Here is a 23,825-nt window from a genome sequence, read left to right on the forward strand (position 1 = left end):
GGCACTCACATGCAAGCTGTGCTGAGGGTGAAACTTGGTGGAGGAGTGTTATTTGGTAGTGCACACATGCCCAAAAATTTACAGATCATTTGTGCACCCCTAGCTAGCACTTCCTTCACATAGGTTCAGATTCAACAGAAAGTTAATAGAGCTTTATTGCTCAAAATTTGTACTCGACCATCAGATGTTTTTGCATATTGCGGCTCAATAGGATCCCTAGGATCTGGGGAAATTTATTGGGAATTTTGTAGGATAGGAAAAATAGGGTTGCTTCACGATGGGACAATTCTGGTCAGAAAAGAAATAATTATTCTGGCCAAAATTTTACATTGGGCAAGGAAATGTTTTTGGAGATTTTGGAATCATATGATGATGAGAAGATGTGGAAAAAGTTAGAGGGTTTATAGAGCATCCAAACTAGAGGTTGCTTCACAACCCATGGTGATGCCATGAATCCCCAAGTAAAGAAAAGAATTACTGGAAATAATTAAATATTGAAAATTAATCCAAGAAAGGTTCTCGCAAGAGGAGGAGGGTTTTTGGGTTGCTTGGAAAAATTTAGAGACTCACAATCCAATTTGGTTGAAAAGATTTGCAAGTCCAGTAGGTTTGCAAGTAAAACTCCAAAGATTTTGGAAGAGTAACTTGAAAAAAATCAGGGTGTCAAAGGTACCGTCCATACAAACAACAATCCTGATGGAGTTTTGTTTCATTAAATTTGATTTGACTGAGAGCATGTAACTGGGCATCCCAGTTACCAGGCACTTTCTCGTGAATGATAGTGAATCAACATATATCTTGAGAATAACCTACTTAGCATGGAAGATACTGATGGCCCCTAGTCACTACATGAGCAATTCTGGCAAGAAAAACAAAATATTTATTTGAAAATTTAGAACACGACACATGCAAATTTACTTAGGACGGCACATAAATACCGCATATAGGTAGGTATGGTGGACTCATACGGTGCAACTGGTTTTAAGGATTTTGGATGCAGAAGCAGTCAGTCTTCTTAGTACAGGTGAATGCTAGCAAAAGATGGGGAAGCGACCAACTAGAGAGCAATAACGGTCATAATCATGCAGAGCGACAAAGCAACATTGCATCGGGCATGAAAGCGATATAACTATTCTGAAATAAAAAGATTGTCAAGGCTTGATAGACTTCTAGTCGTAAACATGTGTAAGCATGTGCCAAGTCAATTCAAAAACTCTCTGAAGGGAGGATTTTGGATTTCGTTTTGCATTTTTTTCCGGTCCTGGGCGAAATAGACGAATTTCGGAATTTTGGAATTGTTTCGGAAAAAATCGGGCGAAAATGCAAAACCAAAATTTGAAAATTGGGACGAAAAATGGCCGAAAAATGAACGAAAAACGTCCGAAATTTGTCAGCAAATTTGAAATTATGAAGAATGATTTTTATGTCACACAAACGTACACAACTTAAGGCAAATTATAGCTGAAGAATTGCATCCAAAGCCACTATCCAGGTTCGGCCGCACGTAGCAACTCCTCATGCCGCCGTGGCTGCTGACCGAGTCGTTGTCTGAACTTGTTGTCATGTGTTTGCCGCCACCAACTGGATCGCTGGCCGCACGGCTACTGTGGATGAAGCCTTAGTCCATGGTCGTGGATGGAAGATGAGGTGCAAGGAGGGTGGCAGGAAGTGGTGACAGGAGGAGAGAGATGGGCAGAGGCGACGGAGGAGGGAGATGGGCAGAGGCGACGGGAGGAGGGAGATGCCCCGCCCCCGCCTTTCTTGCTTGTGTTGCCTGCAGCCGCCGGACAACAGAGTGAGAGTGGATAAAATGAAATTTGGGTTACGGTGGAGTTGGCTTCATGCTTTTATACGAGAAGAATCCATCTATGGGCTATACAGGGCCATGGGCCGGGCTGGGAATTCAAATGAGGCCGAAATATTTTGGCCGGATTGAACTGCTAGCGGGCCCAGACGAAATGGACGAAATCCAGTCATTTTTCGTTTTTTTCGGGCAAAATCCAAAACACAGAATATAACTCTAACATGCCAAACCATGAACAATGCAATGCATGCTAAATATTTCAATAACACATTATGCACTCCAGCTATTTGAGACTAGTCACAAAGAAAGCATGAACTACTGGGAAAGCATTATAATCATAGCACTATGTCTCTACAAGCTGGTCTCTAGATCATAAGTACAGGCATATGTACTAAAGTAGAAACAAAAAGAGTTCATACCGGCTTCCCTTGTTGTATTCCTTCTATCGATCTTCGTCATTATTGCATCGTCACTTGCATGATCGATCGTAGAAAGATATAATCAAGTGCAATTGCAACCATGGACGTGAGCTGAACTCAGCAAACAAAGCAAACTAAAGAGAGAAAATAAATCTTTTTGGGTTTTCCAACGGTTAAACGAAAGGAAAATAAAATATAAAACTTTTTTTTGTTTTTGCAAAGAAAGAACAAAGAATAAACAGGCAAAAACTCTGATAAGACTTAAAAAGGATACTATGGATGATATAATGAAAGGGGAGAAGGTTACGTACTCCCCCAAGCTTAGGCTTTTGGCCTAAGTTGAGCTCGGCTACTGCGGGCTCGAGGAGTTTCCTCCGGCTCCGGAGTGGTACTGGTGGCTCCAAGAATCATATGAGGCCTCGAGCGCGTACCTTGATGCCCGACTGGCCTCCCAAGGAGAAGGCTCTTCTTCCTCGTGAACAACGTCCTCCATGGGGATGTGGAACTTCTGCTGGATCCCGAACTCGTCCAACTCAATCGAGGTCAAAGACCACCCATTCCTGCTAGTGTAATCAAACAAAAGTGGTGCAGGTGGACGGATCTCGCGAGTAGTAAGCTCGCCAAACCTCATAATATAAACAAGGTTACCAAACTCAGAAGTCCTAGTAACAAATTCATGCCTCTTCATAGCGGTAAGATCAAATATTATGAATGAAAAAGGTGTATCATCCGTGCGCACAGTGCGCCTGAGGTGCTCGAGGATAAGCGTGGCATAAATGCCACCAAAGTGAGGCCCTTTGCCGCTGTTAACGACGAGGCGACGAGCAATCAAAGCACCAATATTATACGTGTTATGACCTAAGAGGGCGGCTGCCAAGATAGCAAGATCCAGAGCCGAAATGTTGCTCGTGTTGTCACGATCTAGCACCCCTCGAGCAATATAGTATGCGAAATACCTGATGTGGGGCAACAAGATGCTGGAGATCTTCCCCTGGTGAATTTCTCGCGGGTCCTCACTGCAAAGGGAAGTGAATAGAGATTTCAGCTCGAAGGCTGAACGTTCATTTTGGTCGTCTTCCCGACTTTCCGCACGCCTATAACATCACAAAATTCTGCCAAAGACATGGTAAAGACATCCTCATATAATCTGAATTCAATCATGGAAGTTTTATCATTATATCTAAACCAGTTGACAAAATAGTAGGTGAGTTTTGGATATTGTTGCACACGTCGGGTTACAAGATGTGTCAAACCTGCAGCTGCACAGAGGTTATCAAACTCATCCTTAATACCTGCCGCCATAAGGAAATCTGAACACGGGTATGCAATGGCACGTGCCGTGTCCGTCTCGTGGAACAATTCCGGTGGCGCGATATCATCATTGTAACTTGTCCTCACAATAGAGGATGAAGTTGGAGCTCTAGTTAGTCTATCAATAGGGTCGGGTCTCGTCTTCCCAATCCATCCTTTTTCTTTTCCAAACAAGCTCATTTATGACATTTTTGGTTCATCACAAAAATGGAGGTTTAAGAAAAAATGAGTTGGAGCAAACTATTCTACTCACTTGCCCGATGGACAAGCTGGCATCAAAACTTCACAAATAAATTTCTAAACATGCGTGCAAGGTCATATGAATGGCACCAAGAACTCCTAAATACTCACAAATAAGACCACCAATCAAAATTTTAATTGGAGGAGTGGAGGAATCACATACGAGGAAGCAAATGCTCAAATTCTCAATGCAAATGATGGGTTGTAGAGAGAGATCAAAATTTGCCACCAAGAACAGCAAGAACTTGAGCTCCAGGAGAAAAATTGGGATTTTTGGAGTGAGAGAGAGAGAAGGGAGGAAGAAGTACCTCGAAAGCAGCCCATGTGGGCCCAAGTGACCTGTGGGCGCGGCCTGGACCAAGAGTGGCCCCCTAGCTCGCTCCAGGTCCCCCTTTGTCTCTTTTTTTATGGACATTTTTATTTTAAATTTTCTGGATTTTTTCTGACAACTTCAATTTTGAGTTTTTTTTGAAATACTAAAAGCTGGAGAACTTCCTGAAAGCTCGAAACAATGGTTAAATATATGAAGCCTCAAAACATTAAACTTTGGTACAACAAGGAGAACAAATGATAAAGGAAATGAAAACATAACAAGCTTCTCTTTTTACTCATATAAAACATATTTGTTATCAAGGTTGATCAAGTCTTACTACCAAACATGTGTTATATGGAGCAAAAAGTTTTACTTCTTATAAAGCAATCATGGTACCTTTATTTCAATGGATATTGTCCCCAGCATAATGGTTTTGTATTTGTGGTTCACATGTACAGGACTATCCCACTCTCCAACCTTCACGGTCTCAATATTCTCAATAGAATTAAGGCCACGCCTTTTATAAATCTTCTTTGGAAAATTTACCGTGTGCTCCTTCTCATTAACATTGAACATTACCTTTCGTTTATTGCAATCAATAATAGTACCTGTGGTGTTAAGAAAATGTCTACCAATAATAATAGACATGCTCCCATCACCGGGCATGTCAAGCACAACAAAGTTAGTAAGGATAAAGCAATTAGCAACTCCAACTCGAACATCCTCACAAATACCTACAGGAACGGCTATTGACTGATCAACCATTTGAAGAGAGATATATGTAGGGATTAGTTTATCTAGACAAAGCCTTTTGTAAAGAGAAAAAGGCATAACACTCACTCCTGCACCAAGATCACATAAAGCAGTTCTGACATAATTATTTTTTATGGAACAAGGAATGGTGGGTATACCTGGATCACCAAGCTTCTCAGGAATCTTGCCATAAAAGAGTAATTAGCAAGCATAGTAGATATTGCCTCATTAGGAACTTTTCTTTTATTAGTGACAATATCTTACATATACCTCGAGTACGGAGGCAACTTAATAGCATCGGTCAAAGAAATTGAAGAAAAGAGGTTTCATCCATTCACAAAATTTATTGTAATGCTCTTCTTCTTTAGTTTTGAAAGACTTACCTGGGAACGGCATTGATTTTTGTACCCATGGTTCTCTTTCCTTCCCTTGTTTTCTTGCAACAAAATCTTCTCTAGTATATCTCTTGCGCTTGTCGGGTGCTTCTTCTTCTCGTATCTCAGGAGGATCAATCTTCTCATTATCTTTATCAGGTTCAGCACCATCTTCAGTTTCAGCATCGGAAATAGATATACTATTAGGATCAACAATATGTTCTTCATCAATATGGGATCATTGGAGTTGTCAGCCTCCTTGTGTTCCTTCTTCTTCTTCGAGGAGCTGACAATGTCTTCTTCCTGCAATTGAGAATCTTGCTCGGTCCTCTTTGGATGCCCCTCTAGATAAAGTGGGTCATGGGTGTGTGTACCTCCTCGGGTCTTTATAGCATATGCGTGTGTATCAACTTGTTTGGCTTTGTTAGCAAGCAAATCTTTTTGCACATTAGAAATTTGTTCAAGCTAAGTTTGAACCATATGAAAATGCTTAACAAGACCTTTAACATCATTAACAGTTCTACTTAAAACACCAAGGAAACTTTTGATAGCAAGGGAATTATCATGCAATTGGCTTTGAATCCGGTCATTAAAGTGATTTTGTTTGACAATGAAAATATCAAGCTCATCTAAACATTGATCAGGAGGCTTACCATGAGGGACGTCACTTGCATTCAATTCTAGAAGAGAGTGTACCTCTACCATAGGTGGGTGAGTGGTAGGCTCACATAATTTCTCAATAGGAGATAGATTCTTCACATCTTCGGTTTTAATACCTCTCTCTTTCATAAACTTCTTGGCTTCTTGCATAACTTCTGGGCTCAAGAAAATCATACCTCTCTTCTTGGGTGATGGAGGTGGTCCATGAACGGACCAATCATCATGATTCTTAGCTATCTTGCCCATTAATTCTTCCGCATCGTCCGGTGTTATTTCCCTGAAAACACAACCAATACAACTATCCATATAGGTTCTAGATACATCGGCTAGGCCAGCATAAAATATATCAAGCAATTCATTCTTAGGGATTCCATGTACCGGTCTAGCCTTAAGCAAAGTGCAATACCTCCCGCAAGCTTGATGGAGGTGCTCATCCTGCAAATGTTTAAAGTTATAAATTATTTGTAAATCAACATGTTGCTTATGAGCAGGAAAATATTTAGCAACAAAAGATTGAGCTAAATCTTGAGGACTCTTAATGGAACCACATGGTAGTGCATCATACCATGCTTTAGCATATTTCTTCAAAGAGAAAGGAAGCAGCTTAGTAACATAATAATTTATATTCTTGTCCTCTGTAGTGAATAAGCCACCCAATTCAGTGAGTTTGGTAAGGTGTGCAATAGCATCGTCATCTTCTATGCCATAAAATCGGTCAGCTTCAAATGTGGATATAAGTGAAAGATCGACAGAGAAATCAAAATCAGCATCCTCAATGCAAATAGGAGATGAAGCAAACTTAGGATCAGGAGTAAACTTGTTCTACATAGAATGCTTTTCAAGCAGCTTCTTAATAGAAGGAGGGTCAGAGTCAGCACACTCTATAAGTTCCGTGCATAAATCATCATCAAGTTCAATATAATCATCATCAAGAATTCTTTCCTTGAGACCACTCAAGTCTGGGTAACCAAAGGATCTACCAATGGGGTAGTGTGTAACAGGAAGTTCGATTCCAGACTGTTTAGCAGCCTTAGCAATCCGAGACTCAATAAAATAACCAAGTAAACCAGGCTCATCAATAGTAGTGGAAGCATCATCAACAGTATCAGACATAGTAACAGACTCGGTAGAAGTAGCATGTGATGGTTGTGAAGCGAAATTACTCATAACGGAAGGTGAATCAAGCGTAGCGCTAGTGCTAAGAATCGTACCTTTTCTCGTAGTGGATGGTAAAATTGGAACCTTGGGTTCTCCTTTCTTACCCATAGTGAATAAATCGCAGCAAGAAAAATAACTCCAAGTAGACTTGTAAATAAAGCTATGCTCCCCAGCAACGGCGCCAGAAAATGGTCTTGATAACCCACAAGTGTAGGGGATCGCAACAGCTTTCGCGGGTAAGATAACCCAATTTATTGATTCGACACAAGGGGAGCCAAAGAATATTTATATGCTTTAACAGTTGAGTTGTCAATTCAACCGCACCTGAAAGATACTTGCTTGGAAACGAAATATTAGTAGCAACGATGATATGGAGGTGATGGTGGCAACGGAAATAATAGTGGCAAAGGAACGAAAGTAAAACAACGGAAGTAAAGCAACTTGTGACCAGAAGGATTAAAACACTATAGGCTAAGGAGATGGATGGTTGGTCATGGATGAGAGGTATCATCTATTTAACTTGGGGCAAGGCACATAGAAAAGTAATGATCATCTAGGCATATATCAAACATTAGGCATTTATCAAGAGGTAGTCGTGCGTGCTTGCAATAAGAACTTGCACAACATCTTTTGTCCTACCATCCCGCTATCAACGGGGCGAAAAGGAACTTATGGAGATTAAGGTGCTCCTGTCAAAGAGCACCGGAACAAAGCATTAACAATCAATGGATACATGGAATCCTCAAACTATAGTCTGTCCCCTTTGGTGACCCAAGCTATAACCATTGGGATCGCCGGTCTGGACTATAATAGGTGCATACTACTCATAGATAGGATCTAGAACACAAATATATTCATGAAAACATAATGAATTCATATCTGAAATCATGGCACTCGGGCCCAAAGTGACAAGCATTAAGAGTAACAAGTAATAGCAAAGATGATAAACACCATAGTAGATGATAGGCAACATGCCCCCCAACAATCCGACGAACTATTACATGATCTAACTCATCCAATATCTCCCATGACCTTCACCTACAGGAGATAATTACTCACACATGATGGGAGAAGCTTTGGAAGGATGATGGAGTGGTGATGGTGATGACGATGGCGATGATTTGCCCTCTCGGGAGGCCAAAACAGCCTCCTGATTAGCTCTCCCAAAGAAGAACCGAGGGTGGCGGCGGTTCCGCGTCGAGAACTTATAAAACGACTTTTGTTGTGGGATTTGTGTGTCACGGGTAAAACTAGTAGCCAAAGTAGGGCACCGGAGGGGGTGGGCCCCACCCAGGCGGCCTCCCAGCATGGCCACGGGGCAGGCCGCGCCAGTATGTCGCCTGGGGGCCCTGTGGAAACCCTCTAGCCCATCTTTTGGACCATGGTTCCTCCCGTTGTGTGGATTTTCTATATTTTTATGGGAATTTTCCGGGGCGTCTAAATATCCATTTTGCTGCACATAAGAACACCAAACAGACAACTCTGCTAAAAACAACGTCACTCCGGGTTAGTTTCATTCAAATCATGCAAGAATGAGGCCAAAACAATAGAAAAAGTGTTTGGAAAAGTCGATACGTTTGAGACGTATGAGCGCGCGGAGGTGATGAAGGTGCAGTAGTAGAGGAACTACAGTGGAGGAGAAGGCAGAGGACGGTGGCAAGGCAGCATGGGGCTCGCCGAACCGGGGCTGCAGGATGGGGAGCGAGGAGCGGCATGCAGCAACCAGCGGCAACTGTGCGGGGCGGGCGGCAGCTCTGCTTGTGATGCGGCCACCAACGCAAGGAGGCGAGGTAGGGTCGCACGAGTTGTAGGGAGGAGCTGGGCAGGCGACGACGTATGACACAGGGCGGAGTGTACCTGCCGCGGTGGGGTGAAGCGAGAGGTCAGAGCAGAGGCGGGCAACGAGCTTGGGGCTCCGACACATGGCAAGGCGGGTGAGGTGGCGCTGGTCAGAAGTTGCTGGCGGCAGGGCACAACACGGCGCGGCCGAGACGGGGCTGCTGGATCCGGGGGCGGCCCGCCCGGATATGAGCGGTGACGACACATGGCAGGCACTTCATGCAGTGGCCATGGCTGGGTGGAGCTTGGCTCCATGGCACGTGGCACGGTTGCAGCGGGGCAGGTGACTGAATGGCGCGGGGCGAGGAGTAGGGGAACTCGGGCTAGCTCGCGGGATGGGAGGAGGGAGGAGACTCTGTGGGTTGGCCCGATGGAAAATTCTAGGTGAGGTGGCTGCGCTGGATGGGACAGGGGAGGTTCTCTAGGCCTTGGTTTGACTGGCTAAGTGGATCTATATATAGTAAATAGGTTTAGGTACAGGGGCTATTTGGACCCTCCGACTTATATTGGACGGTCGAAAATAACTAAGTGAGGGGGTCCAATTGACAAACCGATGATGATTTGGTGTAAAACGGGGTTGATCCGGATCCAACGGTCATGACCGCCCGGTTCGGGCCCGGGCGGAGTTTCAGGCTAGGTTGCGTGAAGGTTCTGTGCACTGTGTAGAGGGGCTAGGCGGAGATGAGAGGGAAAACAGGCAACCCGGCGATAGAGTTTAAAACAACAAAAAACATTCGAGGATGGGCTGACTATACTATTTCTATATGTTTAACGGTTCGGGTATCAAACAAACTCCGATTGCGTGAAAATTGACAGGCTGCCTACCTACACTATATTAAGACTGCACGCCAACTTTCAACGCAATCCAAGAATATCTTATACACACTCTTTTTAACGATGCCGCAAGCACGTGCATGTGTGGTTGGTCTCCAAATGGTCAATGACGAATATGAAGAGAACCAGCAACTACTAAGGGGATGCAAGTTTTGAAAACTAATGACAACTGAGTCCCGATGCAATGCGGATGATGCGAATGATGCGATGATGAGTGCGACAACCAATTTAATCACACATCGATAACGAAATAAAAGGGGAATCTTCTGGAGCGTCGGTCTTGGCATGTTCCAACTTACCTCGGGTATGAGAAATGCTGCGAGTCATGGAATGACACCAAAGTTTCCCTAATCTTGTGGGTTAAGTGTGCAACCTTTGCAGAGTGTAAAACTATTCGAATAGCTGTGTCCACGATCAAGGACAATTGGGTGGTGCTGCTTAAACTACGTCCAAAAGTTTTCGCATAAACCATGTGTGTGTGTGTGCATGTGAAAAGGTGGTATGTGAGAATGATGGTAGTATGAATCCTGAGATAAGTCAGACGACTTGGCAAGATGGGTGGACATGCGGTTGTCCGACCCTTAGTGGATACTGATATCTGTAACTTGTTCTTATGTATATTGTTTACCCCATGATGCATGCTCTCATAATATATTGATCACCTCTTTGCACTCAAAACTCGCTTTCTGCAAATTACCTACTTAGAGCTACATCATGCATTATTATTGCCTTGTTCCACAACATGGGTTGCTTGTGAGTACATTCAAAGTACTCATTAGCTTGCCACTATTTATTTAATTGGCTAGACATGGAAGAGCAGGAATATGGAAAAGAGTTCGTCGGTGACTAACATGCGAACTAGGACGCTTCCCAGTTAGAATGTCTTTAGGTTAAGGCAGGGATGGCATGGGTTCACACTTTCGTTCAAGATTTCCACTGCTAGTTATGTTGGTGTGTCGGACTTCGAGGCCCCATCTATGTAAGACTTGATCATAACGGTCACTATTTGTATCATACGGTACGTAAGGATGTAATACTCTTGTAATTTAGCTTCTATATGTGCTCAGTGACCATTGATCTCTGGGATCAATATACACATGCATTCGGTGATCACGAATTGTGAGTCGGGGCCCCACAAGTTACCCGAGGAGGCGTAGTGTCACCATGCCACTGTAATTCGTTGTGATATTGGAACCATTGTATCCGTATCATTTGTAATAAAGAGCTGATTTGTTCTATGCCAAGAAGTGTCATATTCTAAGACTTAATCTCTAGGATGGAATACGGGGTGTTCCGTTATCTCTAATCCGGGGTTCCACTCAGCCCGGCCCATGGCCAGGTATATTAGTAGTCTAATCACGCCCCTCTAGTTCTTCGTGTCCACCTTCCATATGGACATGATTGGTGGTGGTCGAGGTGGATGCTACCTCTTGAGCCTGCGTTGGTTTTCCCTTGAAGAGGAAAGGGTGATGCAGCAAAGTAGATAAGTATTTCCCTCAATTTTTGAGAATCAATGTATCAATCTAGTAGGAGGAACAAGCAAGGCCCCAATCGTAGTACCTACACAAATAATAAAACTCTTGCACCCAACGCTAAAAAGGGGTTGTCAATCCCTTCATAGTTATTTGCAAGGAAGAGATCTGAGAGAGATAGATATAAATGATTGCGGAAAGAAAAGAAAATAAATTGCAGCAATATATTTTTGATATTTTTGCTTTATAGATCTGAAAGTATATTACGGAAAATAGACCCGGGGGGCATAGGTTTCACTAGAGGCTTCTCTCGTGATGGAAAATAATACGGTGGGTGAACAAATTACTGCCGAGCAATCGATAGAAAAGCGAATAAATATGAAGATATCTAAGGCAATGATTATGCATATAGGCATCACGTCCGCGTGTAGTAGACCGAAACGATTCTGCATCTACTACTATTATTCCACACGTCGACTGACTCCTGCCTGCATCTGGAATATTAATTTCATGAAGAACAGAGTAAAACATTAAGTAAGATGACATGATGTAGAGGGATAAACTCAAGCAATATGATGAAAACCCCATCTATTTATCATTGATGGCAACAGTACAATACATGCCTCACTACCCCTACAATGTCACTAGGTGAGGACACCGCAAGATTGAACCCAAAACTAAGTACTTCTCACATTGCAAGAATTACCAATTTAGTAGGCCAAACCAAACCAATAATTCAAAGAGACTTGCAAAGATATGAAATCATGCATATAAGAATTCAGAAGAGACTCAAATAATATTCATAGATAATCTGAACATAAACTCACAATTCATCGGATCTCGACAAACACACCGCGAAAGAGTATTACGACGGATAGATCTCCATGAAGATCATGAAGAATATGGTATTGAATACCGAATAGAGAGAAGAAGCCATGTAACTACTAGCTATGGACCCGTAGGTGTGTGGTGAACTACTCACACATCATCGGAGGGGCAATGGAGTTGATGTAGATGCCTTCCGTGATCAATTCCCTCTCCCGCAGGTTACCGAAAAAAGGCTCCCAGATTGGATCTCACGGGAACAGAGGCTCCTGATGGCGGAAAAGTATTTGTGTTGCTCTTTTTGGCAATACGGAATATTTGCGAATTTATAGGCCAAAGAATAGGGTTAGGAGGTCTGCAGGGGACCCACAAAACAGGGGGCGTGGCGACCCCCCTAGGACGCGCACTGCACGCTTGTGGCCTCCCGGTAGGTGCCTTGCTCCCTACTCCAAGTCTCCTAGGTGTCTTGTCATCCAAGAAAAATATTTCTGGAGATTTTGTTCCGTTTGGACTCCGTTTAATATTCCTTATGTGCAATACTCAAAAACGTGGAAAAAACAGAAACTGGCATTAGGCTCTAGATTAATAGGTTGTTCCATTTGGACTCCGTTTAATATTCCTTATTAATGCATATAAAACATTCTAAAAAGATAATATAATAGCATGGAACAATCAAAATTATAGATATGTTGGAGAAGTATCATCATCCCCAAGCTTAATTCCTGCTCGTTCTCGAGTAGGTAAATGATAAAACAGAATTTCTGATGGGGAATGCTACCAAAAATATTTGTCCATGTAATATTATCCATTGCAGCATGGATATTCAGAACCATAAGACTCAAAACAAAGTCTAATATTGACACAAAAACAATAATATTTCAAGCATACTAATAAGGCAATTGATTCCTTTCACTACAAGAAATACGCTAACTTGCAACCTTAATATTGGTCACTGATACGTCTCAAACGTATCTATAATTTTTGACGGTTTCATGTTGTTATCTTGTCATCTTTGGATGTTTTATGTACCTTTTATATCTTTTCTGGGATTAACTTATTAATTCAGTGCCAAGTGCCAGTTCCTGTTTTTTCTGTGTTTTTGGCTCTTTTCAGATCTGATTTTGGAACGGAGTCCAAACGGAATAAAATCCCCTAAATGATTTTTTTCTCGAACGAAAGAAGATCAGGGGGCTTGTGGGCCAAGCCAGAAGGGCTACAGGGAGCCCACAAGCCCCCACTCCGCCACCAAGGGGGGGGGGGCGGTGGGCAGGCTTGTGGCCTCCCTGGCGCCCCCTGACCTAGATCTTGCGCCTATATATTCCCCAAAAATAAGAAAAAATCAAGGGATCCACGAAAATACTTTTCCGCCGCCGCATGCTTCTGTTTCCGCGAGATCTCATTTGGAGACCCTTCCCGGTGCCCTGCCGGAGGGGACTTTGGAGTTGGAGGGCTTCTTCATCATCATCATCGCCCCTCCAATGACTCGTGAGTAGTTCACTTCAGACCTACGGGTCTGTAGTTAGTAGCTAGATGGCTCCTTCTTTCTCTTGGATCTTCAATACAAAGTTCTCCACGATCTTCATGGAGATCTATCCGATGTAATCTTCTTTGGCGGTGTGTTCGTCGAGATCCGATGAATTGTGGATTTGTGATCAGATTATCTATGATATATATTTGAGTCTTTGCTGATATCTTATATGCATGATTTGATATCCTTGTAAGTCTCTTCGAGTCTTTGGTTTTTTCTCGCCAACTAGATCTATGATTCTTGCAATGGGAGAAGTGCTTGGTTTTGGGTTCTTACCGTGTGGTGACCTTTCCCACTGACAGTAGGGGAAGCAAGGCACAGATCGTGTAGTTGCCATCAAGGGTAACGAGGTGGGCTCTGTCGTAGATATGAGATTGTACATCTACATCATGTCATCTTGCTTAAGGCGTTACTCTGTTCATTTGGACTTAATACACTAGATGCATGCTAGATAGCGGTCGACGTGTGGAGTAATAGTAGTAGATGCAGAAAGTATGGGTCTACTTGTTTTGGACGTGATGCCTATAGATATAATCATTGCCATAGATGAAATCACGACTTTGCGTGGTTCTATCAATTGCTCGACACTAATTTGTTCACCCACCGTCTACTTGCTTTCATGAGAGAAGCCACTAGTAAACACTACGGCCCCTGGGTCTATTCACATCTATCGTTTCCACTTTCGCTTTTACTTTGCTTTGTTACTTTGTTGTTTTCAGTTCTCACTTGGCGAACAATCTATAAGGGATTGACAACCCCTTCATAGTGTTGGGAGCAAACTTTTTGTGTTTGTGCAGGCACTTGTGATACTCCTTCACTGGATCGATACCTTGGTTCTCAAACTGAGGGAAATACTTACCCCCGCTGTGCTACATCACCCTTTCCGCTTCGAGGGAACACCAACGCAAGGCTCCAAGGCCACGGGGGAAATCCTTTGCATATTTTCCTAGGAAGTCCCTTAAGGCGCAGCCGTAGGAGAAGGATTCCTAGTGCCGTTGCTAAGGAGTATCAAGCAACACCCCTATTTCTGGCGCCGTTGGAAGGTCTTTTGTTGCAGTAGCACAAGTATTTCTGGCGCCGTTGTCGGGGAGGAGAGATCTATTCAAGTAGGTCTCACAAACTCATCTCTCGCATTTACTTTTTTTTGCCAGTTGCCTCCCGTTTTCCTCTCCCCCACTTCACATTTGCCGTTTTCATTTGCCTTTCTCCTTTGCCGTTTTCTTTTGCCTTTTGCCTTTGCCGTTTTCCTTTGCCGGTTTTCTTGCTTGCTTGTGTGCTTGTTTGTTTGTTGAAGTCATCATGGCTGAAAACACCAAACTTTGCGACCTCTCGAGTACCAATAATAATGATTTTATTAGTACTCCGATTGCTCCCGCCACTAGTGCGGAATTGTATGAAATCAAGGCAGCTTTGCTGAATCTTGTTATGAAAGAGAAATTCTCTAACCTTCCTAGTGAAGATGCCGCATCCCATCTCAATACCTTCATTGAGCTTTGTGATATGCAAAAGAAAAGAGATGTGAATAATGACGTGATTAAGTTGAAACTTTTTCCTTTCTCGTTGCGAGATCGCGCAAAAACTTGGTTTTCTTCTTTGCCTAAAAATAGTATCGATTCTTGGGATAAGTGCAAACATGCTTACATATCCAGGTATTTTCCGCCGGCTAAGATCATCTCCTTACGTAACGATATCATGAATTTCAAGCAACTTGATCATGAACACGTTGCACAATCTTGGGAGAGGATGAAGCTTATGATTAGAAATTGTCCCGCTCATGGCTCGAGTTTGTGGATGATTATATAAATCTTTTACGCTGGCTTGAATTTTGCTTCTCGCAAAATCTTGGACTCCGCCTCAGGTGGAACGTTCAAGGAAATCACGTTAGGAGACGCTACAAAACTCCTAGACAATATCATGATCAACTACTCTCAGTGGCACATAGAAAGGTCGCCTGCTAGCAAAACGGTACACGCTATAGAAGAGATTAACTCGCTTAGTGCTAAGATGGACGAGTTCATGAATTTGGTTGCTAGTAGAAACGCTGCTGTAGATCCTAATGACATGCCACTATCTTCCTTGATTGAGAGTAGCAACGCTAGTTTGAACGTAAATTTTGTTGGTAGGAACAATTTTGGCAACAACAATGCTTTTAGAGGAAACTATGTTCCTAGGACTTTTCCTAGTAACTCCTCTAACAACTATGGCAATTCCTACAATAACAATTATGGAAATCACAAAAAATTACCCTCTGATTTAGAGAGTAATATCAAAGAGTTCATCAACTCTCAAAAGATTTTCAATGCGTCGATAGAGGAAAAACTACTCAAAATAGACGATTTGGCTAAGAGCGTTGATAGGATGTCTTGTGATATTGATGCTTTGAAAGTTAGATGCGCTCCTCCCAAGGTCAACTTGGATGAAACTTTGAAAGCTATGCGTGTCTCCATGAATGAGAGCAAAGAAAGAACCGCCCAAATTCGCGCTAGGCATGAATGGTTTGAAAGGGTGCGTTCTAGTGATGCAAATCACGAAGATCTTAAAGTGCTTGGCGTGTCTCCTCTTCAATCTTTGTTTTCGGGTATCAAACCTTTTGATGGAGGAACTGGATATGAATCCACTTTGGTTGAAAAACGCCCCAATGATTCGGAGTCCACCCATCTTGATGATAAAGGTGTGGAGAGTGGAGTTGAAGAAATCAAAATTTTGGGTAGAAATGAAACTCCCACTTTAGATTTCAAGGAATTCAATTATGATAATTGCTCCTTGGTTGAATGCATTTCTTTGATGCAATCCATTGCAAACTCTCCATATGCTTATAGACAAAGCAAAGCCTTTACCGCGCATATTGTAGATGCTATGATGAAATCTCTTCAAGAGAAGCTCGAACTAGAAGTCTCTATACCTAAAAAACTTCATGATGAGTGGGAACCTACTATCAAAATGAAGATAGAAAACTATGAGTGCAATGCTTTGTGTGATTTGGGTGCTAGTGTTTCTGCGATTCCAAAGTCTTTATGTGATATTCTTGGTTTTCATGAGGTTGAAGAGTGTTCTCTTAATTTGCATCTTGCAGATTCTACTGTCAAGAAACCCATGGGAAGGATCGATGATGTTCCTATTGTTGCAAATAAGAACTATGTACCCATGGATTTCATTCTACTTGACATAGATTGCAATCCTTCATGTCCCATTATTCTTGGTAGACCTTTCCTAAGGACTATTGGTGCTATCATCGATATGAAGGAAGGGAATATTAGATTTCAATTTCCTTTAAATAAGGGCATGGAGCACTTTCCTAGAAATAAAATAAGATTGCCTTATGAATCTATGATGAGGGCTACTTATGGTTTGAGCACTAAAGATGACTATACATGATTCCATCACCTTTCGCCTAGCTAAGGGCGTTAAACAAAAGCGCTTGTTGGGAGGCAACCCAATGAATCTATCCTTTTTCTTTCTGTTTTGTGTTTTCCACACTTTCATAATTCTGTTATGATTGTGTTTTTTGTGTTTCTTTTTGCGTTTGTGCCAAGCAAAACCGTTCTGATTAGTCTTGGGGATGATCGTTTGGTCATGCTGGAAAAGACACAAACTTTCTGCTCACGAAAAGAATTTTCTATTTTTTTTGTAACAGATTTTGAGTTGATTATTTTTGCTGCTGATTTCTATGCAAATTCTACAGACTGTCGTAAGTTATCAAAATTTTTGAAGTACCAGAAGTATACGAAATATACAGATTTCTACAGACTGGTCTGCTGTTAACAAATTCTGTTTTTGTTGTGTTGGTTGCTTATTTTGATGAAACTATGGATAGTATCGGGGGGGGGGGGGGGGTAATAGCCATGGAAGATTGAAAATACAGTAACCCAAAATCAGCACAAGTAGAATTTAAGTTTTCTACAGTACCTAAGGAAGTGCTGGTTTGCTTTCTCATACTAATGTTATCAAGAGTTTCTGTTTAAGTTTCGTGTTGTGAAGTTTTCAAGTTTTGGGTGAAGTTCTTATGGACAAAGTGATAAAGAGTGGCAAGAGCTCAAGCTTGGGGATCCCCAAGGCACCCCAAGAGATTCAAGGATGCCGTAAAAGCCTAATCTTGGGGACGCCCCGGGAAGGCATCCCCTCTCTCGTCTTCAATCCATCGGTAACGTTACTTGGGGCTATATTTTTATTCACCACATGTTATGTATTTTTGCTTGGAGGTTCTTGTATCGTAGGAGTCTTTTATTTTTGTTGTGTCACAATCATCCTTGCTGCACACCTAGAGAGAGAGACATGCACTCACCATGATTTTGTCGAGCTTCACTTATATCTTTTGGTAGACAATTCAGCTCACATGTGCTTCATTTATATCTTTTGAGCTAGATACTTTTGCTCTATGTGCTTCACTTATATCTTTTAGAGCACAGAGGTGCGTGGCTTGGTAGTTTATCTATGCTTTGAAAGTAGTCTCAAAAGGGGTAGTTATCCAAAGGGATACGAAAACTTCCACCTTCATGTGCACTGAATAGTTAGAGAAGTTTGATTCATCTCAATTAGTTTTGAGTTGTGGTTTTGGTAATATTGAAGTTATGCTAGCAAGGTGTTGTGGATCTAGAAATACTTGTGTTGAAGTTAGTGATTCCCGTAGCATGCACGTATGGTGAACCGCTATGTGATTAAATCTGAGCATGATTAGTCTATTGATTGTCATCCTTTGCGTGGCGGTCGGGATCGCGCGATGGTTTATACCTACCAACCCTTCCCCTAGGAGTATGCGTTGAATGCTTTGTTTCGATTACTAATAAAACTTTTGCAACAAGTATATGAGTTCTTCATGACTAATGTTGAGTCCATGGTTTAGATGCACTTTCACCTTCCACCATCACTATCTTCTTAGTGCCGTGCAACTTTCGCCGGTGCACAAAACCCATCATTAGCCTCCCTCAAAACAACCACTATACCTACCTACTATGGCTTTTTCAAAGTCATTCCGAGATATATTTCCATGCAACTACCACCATGACATGTGCCATCACGTCTACATTGCCATTACATGATCATAAGATAGCTAGCATGATGTTTCCATTAATGTCTATGCCATGCTAGATCATTGTCACGGTACACTACCGAAGGCATTCCATATAGAGCCATCGTTGCTCTGAGTTTTGAGTTGAAAGTGTGATGATCATCATTGATGGAGCATTGTCCCATGTGAGGAAATAAAAGAGTCCAAAGAAGCCCACCAAAAAAAGAGAGGCCAAAGAGCCCACAAAAAAAATGAGAGAAAAAGAGAGAAGGGACAATGCTACCACCTTTCCACACTTGTGCATATTAAGCACCATGATCTTCATGATTGAGAGTCTCTCGTTTTGTCACCACCATATAGCTAGTGGGAAATTTTCATTATATAACTTGGCTTGTATATTCCAATGATAGGCTTCCTCAAAATTGCCTGAGGTCTTCGTGAGCAAGCAAGTTGGATGCACACCCACTAGTTTTCTTTAAGAGCTTTCACATACTCTTAGCTCTAGTGCATCATTTGTATGGCAATCCCTACTCATTCACATTGATATCTATTGATGAGCATCTCCACAGCTCATTGATATGCCTAGTTAATGTGACCATCTTCTCCTATTTTGTCTTGCAACCTCCACCACACTCCACACCACTTATAGTGCTAAAACCATGGCTCACGCTCATGTATTGCGTGAGAGTTGAAAAGGTTTGAGAAAGTAAAGGTATGAAACAATTACTTGGCCAATACCGGGGTTGTGCATGATTTAAATTCGTTGTGCAATGATGATAGAGCATAGCCAGACTATATGCTTTTGTAGGGATAACTTTCTTTTGGCCTTGTTATTTTGAAAGTTCATGATTACCTTGCTAGTTTGCTTGAATTATTATTGTTCCCACGTCAATAGCAAACTATTGTTTTGAATCTAATGGATATGAACATTCACGTCAGATAAGAGGAGTTACAAAGGACATCTATGCTAGGTAGCATGAAAGCATCAAAAATTCATTCTTTATCACTTCCCTACTCGAGGACGAGCATGAGTTAAGCTTGGGATGCTTGATACGTCTCAAACGTATCTATAATTTTTGACGGTTTCATGTTGTTATCTTGTCATCTTTGGATGTTTTATGTACCTTTTATATCTTTTTTGGGACTAACTTATTAATTCAGTGCCAAGTGCCAGTTCCTGTTTTTTCTGTGTTTTTGGCTCTTTTCAGATCTGATTTTGGAACGGAGTCCAAACGGAATAAAATCCCCGAAATGATTTTTTCCCGAATGAAAGAAGATTAGGGGGCTTGTGGGCCAAGCCAGGAGGGCTACATGGAACCCACAAGCCCCCACTCCACCACCAGGGGGCGGGGGGGGGGGGGGGGGCGGTGGGCAGGCTTGTGGCCTCCCTGGCGCCCCCTGACCTAGATCTTGCGCCTATATATTCCCCAAAAATCATAAAAAAATCAAGGGATCCAAGAAAATACTTTTCCGCCGCCGCAAGCTTCTGTTTCCGCGAGATCTCATCTGGAGACCCTTCCCGGTGCCCCGCCGGATTGGACTTTGGAGTTGGAGGGCTTCTTCATCATCATCATCCCCCCTCCAATGACTCGTGAGTAGTTCACTTCAGACCTACGGGCCCGTAGTTAGTAGCTAGATGGCTTCTTCTCTCTCTTGGATCTTCAATACAAAGTTCTCCATGATCTTCATGGAGATCTATCCGATGTAATCTTCTTTTGCGGTGTGTTTGTCGAGATCCGATGAATTGTGGATTTGTGATCATATTATCTATGATATATTTGAGTCTTTGCTGATTTCTTATATGCATGATTTGATATCCTTGTAAGTCTCTCCGAGTCTTGGGTTTTTTTTGGCCAACTAGATCTATGATTCTTGCAATGGGATAAGTGCTTGGTTTTGGGTTCTTACCGTGTGGTGACCTTTCCAAGTGACAGTAGGGGCAGCAAGGCACACATCGTGTAGTTGCCATCAAGGGTAACAAGGTGGGCTCTGTCGTAGATATGAGATTGTCCATCTACATCATGTCATCTTGCTTAAGGCGTTACTCTATTCTTTTAGACTTAATACACTAGATGCATGCTGGAGAGCGATCGACGTGTGGAGTAATAGTAGTAGATGCAGAAAGTATGGGTCTACTTGTTTTGGACGTGATGCCTATAGATATAATCATTGCCATAGATGACATCACGACTTTGCGCGGTTCTATCAATTGCTCGACAGTAATTTGTTCACCCACCGTCTGCTTGCTTTCATGAGAGAAGCTACTAGTAAACACTACGGCCCCGGGGTCTATTCACATCTATCGTTTCCACTTTTGCTTTTACTTTGCTTTGTTACTTTGTTGCTTTCAGTTCTCACTTGGCGAACAATCTATAAGGGATTGACAACCCCTTCATAGCGTTGGGAGCAAGCTTTTTGTGTTTGTGCAGGCACTTGTGATACTCCTTCACTGGATCGATACCTTGGTTCTGAAACTGAGGGAAATACTTACCACCGCTGTGCTACATCACCCTTTCCGCTTCGAGGGAACACCAACGCAAGGCTCCAAAGCCACGGCGAAAATCCTTTGCATATTTGCCTAGGAAGTCGCTTAAGGCGTAGCCGTAGCAGAAGGATTCCTCGTGCCGTTGCTGAGGAGTATCAAGCAACACTCCTATTTCTGGCGCCGTTGGAAGGTCTTTTTTGCAGTAGCATTCACCGAATGGTCATTGATTTCCATTTGCGACCTTTTTATGACCATTTTTTTGCGACCAATCAGCTTGCCACTAGAGTATGTCGGATCCAACGTGGCAAGATGACGTGGCAAAGTTACGATCAATTGGATTGGTTGTGGACAAGAATCAACCCGGTCCAATTCGGTGCTTTACATAAGCCGAGCCCAATAACGTAGCCCTTTTAATATATATTTTTTCTATTGATTTTGGTTAGCTACATGGGTCTGGCCCAACTTTTTAGCTTTCTTTTGTTTTCGAGGCTATGGGCTTTTAACATTGTTTCGGTCATTATATCTGGTCCCACCAATTAGATAGGTCCCACTTGTCATAGTCTCACACATATTGGGCCCACATGATAGAAATTTCAAAATAGCTCAAATAACCGGATACCATCAGCCAGGTTCCATTACACACGTTTCCAAGTCACATAATCAATATTTCAAACAGAACAAGAATGGTAAATAAGCCTACTACAATCCGTACATGTCTAATCCAACCCAGATATGCCTACCATTACAATATTACAATCTTTACATTCTATTTAGTACGCCTCGAGCTACTGTAAGGAGTGAACACAATGTATATTCTCGGAGTGAAGAAGGGCTGGTGTCACTGCCACCAGAATGATTCCTGATGTTGGTGTCAAGATTTATCAAGATGACCTATAGGTGGTTAAAATATTAGATTGGCAAGAATGTCCAAAAGTTCAAACACATGCATGAAGAAATTTCTGTATGAAATGAAACGTTACTCTTGGTTCTAAGAGTTTGATTTGATATCAGTGACACATGGGCCTACAAGGGAAAATAATGGACTTGTGTTTTGAAGAACATGAACTGAAATAATTATAAATTTGACAAAAATATGTTTCTTGCATAAGATTTTTCACTCAGTTTAGGTGCAATTCATATCAATTACTTGTTGGACAATAAAGCAAATCCATTTCCTAATGTAAGTTGAAGAAAATTATATATCACTACCTCTGAAAACTACAGAGCTACTATCACTTTTAACTACATAGACACAACTAACATGATGCAACATTCAGTGAAATACACTAATAAATAGAAACGAGATCTCACCGGTCCAACAATGTCAGAGAGACGAGACATAGTTGTTCCAGAGGCGGCTCCAAGATACAGCACACGAGTTCCTGGAGCCTGAAAAAAACATCCACAAAGTTAGCAACCACAACAATGATTCTAATCTGAACTAGCAAGGTATTGAAACAATTCAGAATCCATGTGAAGGCACAAACATGACTTACAATCCAGATGTTGTCCACACCACCAAGCACGGCAGCAGCCAGCTTGGATCTAAAGGGGTTCCACACCCTTTACTCGACCTTGGATCCATCCTCTTTCTGCATAATACCAAAACGACAATAAACATCAGTCTACATGTGCATGTGTAAAACACAAATGCACATCATTTCACATCGACACCAAACAAATGCATCTCTCAGCCAATAATTGTATCATTTACATATATAGGCATGAAAAATTGCATCTTTCAAATAGAAATGAACATAATTCACATCTTTCAAAAAAGCACAACAGAGTGTCCCAATCTATCAACAAGATATGAAACGAGTGAATATATAAAAATATTGACATAAGCGCACCACTTGCTACTCTAAGAACTAATAAGAGCTAACCTAAGCTGATGCACACGCTGAATCGGAGTTGGTTTACCATTTGGTTATGGAAGACTGCGGTAGCACTAAAACAGATAAGAAATAAACTGACGGGAGGGGGACGAAGCCAGGGGCAGAGGTGGAGAAGACCTCGCGGCTGGTGTTGAAGGGGCGCTAAATCGGCGTAGGCATGGGCGGCGCAGGTGCCGGGGCCGGGGCTGAGGCGGGGGCGGTCACCGCGACAGACGACTTCTTCTGGGGCATGTGGTTCGGGCCAAGTTGGGGCACGTCGGCGTCGGCGGAAAGGGTTGTGGGTGGTGTGGGAGTCCGGGAGGGTGGACGGGGCGGGTATAATTTGGCGAGGGCATCCATCCTCGTATGTCTAGGAGTGTGAAGATGACGAGCCGAGGGGATCTCGGAGGGAGGGAGCGCCATGGCCTCCGCCGTCACCCTTCTTGATCTACCTCTTCTCTTCTCTTATCCTCTTACGAGGATAGGGAAGGGGAGGGGACGAGGTGGCTGACGCTGGAAGCATGTTCCGAGGCGAGGGAGGGAGAGAGGTCGGCAGCGGCGATGCGGGTTGGGCGAGGTGTGAGGGAGTCGCGGGTGGGATGGGGGCGATGGGGTGGGTCGCGGCGTGATGGGAGCACGAGGGGAGGGATGGATCGGGGAGAGGACGCATGCTATGGTTTTCCTGGTGTTCAGGGAGAGGGGATAAGGATGGATCAGAATTGGGTGAGGGACACGTTGGATCCGGCAGCATCCAATGGTATATGATGCATGATCCGCGTGAGATGGCTATGGTCCAATCAAAATGCAATACAGGGGTACAACACTATGAACATTTAAAATTGGTCTTAATCAACTAAAAATTAAAGTGCAAAGTCATTTTAACACCCTGATCTGTTCATCTCAATCATCACCACTTCATTTTTCTGCT

Source organism: Hordeum vulgare, chromosome 4H (assembly GCF_904849725.1).
Source record: "Hordeum vulgare subsp. vulgare chromosome 4H, MorexV3_pseudomolecules_assembly, whole genome shotgun sequence".
In the NCBI taxonomy this organism is placed as follows: Eukaryota; Viridiplantae; Streptophyta; class Magnoliopsida; order Poales; family Poaceae; genus Hordeum; species Hordeum vulgare.